The sequence below is a fragment of the Achroia grisella genome, unplaced genomic scaffold (assembly GCF_030625045.1).
Source record: "Achroia grisella isolate CSIRO2021 unplaced genomic scaffold, CSIRO_AGI_Agris_v1 utg1173, whole genome shotgun sequence".
NCBI lineage: Eukaryota > Metazoa > Arthropoda > Insecta > Lepidoptera > Pyralidae > Achroia > Achroia grisella.
In genome coordinates, this window is record NW_026712589.1 from 1,544,105 (window position 1) to 1,550,104 (window position 6,000).

The window sequence follows — 6,000 nt, forward strand, 5'->3', positions numbered from 1 at the left end:
CTCAGCATTTATACTGTAGTACAGTTATACCACAGCGCTGATTTTCAGTGGGGCCACCAAACACATACACACACCACAGCGTACGTAAAGATAACAAAAGAAAATAAAACGTTAAATTTAAGACCATTTTATAATCAGGTATGAAAATGTATGTAAAGATAAATGTATGTAATGATATTGGTACTTAAATTTATACGGCAAAACATTTGCCAGGATTTTTTATAATATTCTCATTAGTGTAACAAATATTGAAGAACAGAAAAGAAAAGCACTCGTAACACAACGTTCTATGTTTGAATATTACGAAATAAATTATTGAAGAGGTTTTAATACTTATTTTTGTTGTTTCCAACACTTTATTTTATACTTGTTGCTGCCTGCGACTTCGTCTGCGTTTCCGTCGTTTCATAAAATAAGTAGCATATGTCCTTCCTCACGGTTCAGTGGTTTTGATGTGTTTTCCTAACATTTCCTTTCACTGCTCTGCTCCTATTGATCGTAGCGTGATGAAAAGTATACTATAACCTGCACAGGAGTATGAAGAATAATTGTACCAAGTTTCGTTAAAATACGTCGAGTAGTTTTTGTTCCTATGACGAACATACAGACAGACAGACAAAAATTTTACTGATTACATTTTAGGCATCAGTATCGATCACTAATCACCTCCTGATAGTTATTTTGGAAATATATTTCATGTACAGAATTGACAGATTCAAGTATACATACAGATTTCTTCTTCTACAGATTTATTATAAGTATAGATAGAAATAAAACAGATGATTATAGGCTAGCAGACTATTACTTTATTTTTATATTATATTATATTGACATCCATAAAATTGTTATATGGCGACTGAACAAAATAGATTTACTGAAATAAATCAATTTAAGTCAAATAAAAATGTAAAAATTAACATAATAAGAGCACGGACTTTGTGTCTGTGGAAAGAAAAAAAAAGGCTAGCCGACCCAGCAAACGTATAAAGCCCGTATAAAGCCTAGTATAAAGCGTATATTTATTTCTATTAATTTTGCTATACTTAAATAAAAAAAAAGTATTTATCGTAAAAAGGTACATTAAAGTGTTTTTTTTTTAAAGAACAAAAATAATTGATGATTGATTAACAAAATATTAGATCACCCTAATCATTAAGGTATATGAAACATAGGTATTGGTCGATTCTCAGATTCGTATCACTGTGTTAGTAGTTAGTGATACTTCTCCAAAATGGCTTAACCGATTTTAATGAAAATTTATATATATACTCAGTTTTAGCTTATGAACGTCAAATTTTTTATATTATATTTTTTCCCTACCATCCAGTTCAGTATATAGATCCAATTGAGAAGAACTAGCAAGAAACTGAATGGTACAATGCTTCAAGATTTTACTTTTTTCACAGTTTTTTTTGGCACCAGCTGGGATCTATCGACATTGACATCGTTGTAATCCAGTTAGGTTGAAACCACTGCTAGTGGAACCTAGTCGAAACATCGAGAGGTAAATTACCATAAAATTACTCGTATTAAAACCCGTTTAAGAATAAAAATAACAAAATTCTCTCTTTATATTATTATTACAAGTCAATATTATCACATTCAATATGAAAGAATTTTGTTGGAAAGCGAAAAATAAAATATTTTTTCTATGCTATAACAGTGTTGCCATACTGATGAGTACATCATCATTTCAGGTCTCCATAGCTCATATACTGTCACAATAAATTATCCCAAACCACCTGCAGTTCAGCATCTATTGATTATCTGAAACAGATCTCTACATTACTCCAAATTGACAAAAAGCATTTTTAGCATATTCTAAAATTCCTGTCAACAGAACGAGTCGACAGTGGTCTGCGCTGGCGCAAGTCGGCTGTCCGGAAATCATTCCATATAATATAATAAAGCACATCGAGAAAGCGCCCGCTCGCTGTGTGATCGATGTCCACTGCGCAGCGACAAAAAAATAACAAAATCGACTTAGCAAACATGTTTAATAAAATGAATGAGTCGCCCGTATATCTTCACCTGCTTAGTATGACATAAATTATAATAACATTATGTTGTACACGTTCAAGGAGTCCCAACAAATTCTTATTCACTAGAAAATAAGACGTTTCAGAAAAAATATTGTCAGTGTTATTAAGATGAGTTCAAAATAGAATAAAACTTGAAATTCTTCTAACATCACCCCGCTGTTGAACATCGTATGGAGTGCTTTTGTGTGTTTACATGAATAATGCGACGATATTCGAGCTAGCTGTTAACTGTTCTCAGGATTAATCCCAGTTTTAGGCGCTGAAAACATCCGACAATGTGACACCTACCATTCTACATGTATGATGCACTTATTGCAGTAACTCTTCAAATATTTAGATAACATTACAAAGTATAAAACAAAGTCGCTGTCGCTGTCTTTCCCTATGTTAAAAATCTTTAAAACTACGCAACGGATTTTGAAGCGGATTTTTAAATAGATAGAGTGATTCAAGAGGAAGGTTTATATATATAATACATGTACATCCGTGCAAAACAAGGGTGAGTAGCTAGTTGTAAAAAAAAGAGGAATTATAAAAACTAGTATACTATAATCTGGTCTAACCTAAAAAATTAACAATCATAGCCAAATCGATATTGTCCGCTAGTGGCATTATTACTCCAATTTGATTAGATTTAGATAACAAGACTTCTACGACAGAATCCTTTATCGCCCCTAATTTCCAGAGGCAGTCTCCAAATTATCGCTAAACAATATTTAGCACCGATTAATCCCATAAAGTCTCTTCAAATTAAGAAGACTCGTAAAAATCAATTAGGCGGTGCGGAGTGACGTAACCGCACACTTCCGATGTCCCGAATTCCTTTTATTATCAATTAGATGGCTTTATGTGGAGAGTAGGTAAGGATTAGGCGAGGACGGGTCTAGCGTGCGTGTCTCCACCGCTGTCGAAGAGCTTAGCCCCTCGGGACGGTGTGACCCTACACTATACGATGACATCTGTCTTTGTCATGTCCGAGAAGGAATTTTATACCGCGAAATTGACAGCGGAGTAGCTGTAATAACACCGTAACTCATGGATCGAGTTCTCATACGTGTTACGATGAGCGCAATAAAGCATGCTCATTATTGTTCATGTTTACCGGCGTAGTGTAGACTGCGCAGTGTGGGTTTCACGCAGTGCCGATCGATTTATGTTGTTTTATATCGTGTCCGCTTTTGTTAATGCGAGAACTAAATCAATCTGTTTACAATTTAAAAGTAAATTGTAAGTGTAATGCTCTTTAATGTTATAATGAATTAAAATAGCGTGTTGTGGTACTTTTTGTTTTTGCATTAGAGCAGGCTGGATGACTTCGACGTTTGCGTGACCGATATTGTGAGGTATGCTAATAACATGATTAAAGATCTTTTAAGTGAGCAATTTAATTTGAAGTTAATACTCATTTTGTTAAAGAAAATTAGTCCATATTGTATGGAAGTTTTGTCCATATACTTGGATAACTATTTGAGGAACATAGTGTTATTAAATTGGCTGTTAACTTTATTATGCACTATCATATATAAAGATAGAGAATATACATACCATACCTGTATAACATTTATTTGAAAAGAATACGAGCTGAGTTTCTTGTCAGTTCTTCTCATGTCGAAATCATTCAGAACTGTCGGTAGATTTGACATATCATAAGAGTCTATAATAGACCTACATGAATGAAGATATTTTGAATTTTGAATTTAATATGAATTACAAATATTGATCATATAATCTATATTTGACGACCTCAGTGGTCTAGCGGTTTAACACACCGCTTTACTACCAATGGTTCCGGGTTAGATTCCTCGCACGATGGGAATATATACATTGTATTATGAATATGATTATTTGTATCGTTCTGATTTTTTCCTATGTATATAATACATTCATTCTACACAACCGATGCCAATAGCTAGTATGAAATATGTACTATGAAAATAAATTATATGGAATATCTATTTGATAGTACATGCTGGTGGTCACTCTCTTCTCTTTAATTTGAATTAAAACTTTAATCTACATTTTAGTTATCAAGTACAAGCCATTATAAAATTAATAAAAGCCGAGTTTCATGTCAGTTCTTCTTAGCTCGAATGCATTCCGAACGGAAGGTAGATTTTGACATATCATAAGAGTCTGTAATAGACTTACATGAAGAAAGATATTTTGAATTTAATTTTAAAATAATAAATATAATAAAAAATATACGTTTGAATTTGGAATCTATCATTCTTTTATTAATCTTTAACGAGCTGAGTTTTTTGTCAGTTCTTCTTATCTCGAAACCATTCCGGTAGATTTGACATATCATAAGAGTTTCAAATAGACCTGAATGAATAAAGATAAAAAAAATATTCATTATGTTTCGTCATTTTCGCGCCAATTGGTTGTCAAATAGCTTTTTTTTTATATTAAACCTTACAACCTTTTTTCGCATTAAAAAGTAGCCTATATCCTTTCTCAGGGTCTAGACTATATGTGTACGAAATTTCATTTAAATCGGTTCAGTCATTTTACAGTTTTTTGTCAGTCAAAAGTTACTTTTGCATTTGTAATATTAGTAAGTATGGAGTGGGGTGATAAAGGGAACCGACTCGCTTTGATTTGATTTGATCCTCTGAATAATAATCAATAAAACCTATTTGCACGTATACCAACAAATACTCAAGGACGTCATTAATATGGGAGTTTCGTACAAACAGATTTTTCGTTCAACAGCTGAATATAGGTCTTCATTAAAAGCACCCACAATACTCCCGGGTTGTGTAGGTATGCACCGTTCATTCACGAGGTTATAGGTGCCTACCTACGTTTAAAGTATGCCCAGATTAGGTATTCTGTATATCTGCGTTGGAAATATTAATGGACTTAATCTTTGTTCTTGTTTCTTTGGGATGATAATTGAAAGCCAACAAACAAATAAGAAATCTGCATAGTAATTTTTGGACGATTGATTCGCGATTGAACAGCTATCGTTTATTGAATGTATCTCTTTATAGTAATATAGTAATCTCAGGACAATTCACACTGCGCTATCTAGACCCAAGTCAAGCTAGCTAAAGCTTGTGTTATGGGTACTAGATAAGTGATACATATACATAGATATTTTTTTGTAAATACATACATATTATACGTAGAAAACACCCAGACCGATACAAACAATTATACTCATGAATACAAATATTTGTGCCGTGCGAGGAATCGAACCCGCGACGCGCGTCGTAAAGCGAGGTGCTGACCGCTAGACCACCGAGGTTGTCTTTATTTATTTATTTATAACTTTATTGACCAATAAATTATGGTAAGACTTAATAGGCATTGTCTACCAGTCAACATTCAGGAAGTGCAGAAATACTTGATGTAATTATTGGAGATAGGTTTAGGTTTCAGGGAATGAGTTCCAGAGCCGTGAAGATTGTAGACCAAGACAGTAACATGCAAAATGAGTTTTATAAAGAGGAGTTTGAAGAAAAAGAGAGTTCTTAGATCGTAGCGTGGATCTTTATATTAATACTTTTTTTAAGTATAATAATGATCTATGGAATCCGCTTCCTTACTACTTATTAAGGCATTTTTTTTAAATTTATGTATTATTCACGTTATATAATTTAGACCTAAGATAAGCAGAGATTGTGTTAAAGATACTAAACATTTGAGATAAATACGTAGATAAATTTTTTTGTAAATACATAAATAATATAGTGCCTTATAAATACGTATAAATATAAGTAATTTAATGTGGTAATTTAGTAATTTTGTTAATAAAAAATTTACTTTCTCTTTTAAAAACAAATTCAAAGAAACTATAGCTTTTTCTTAGATAGAGCTATCTTTTCGATTACTAATTGCGGAAATAAGCTTGATCAAACAAAGAAATTTCATCTTTCCTTAGGTAGCCTTTTTTTTTTTTTTTTTACAAGGGGAAATCCGTCATGGAGACCCGCACGCCCCGGGGGAAGCG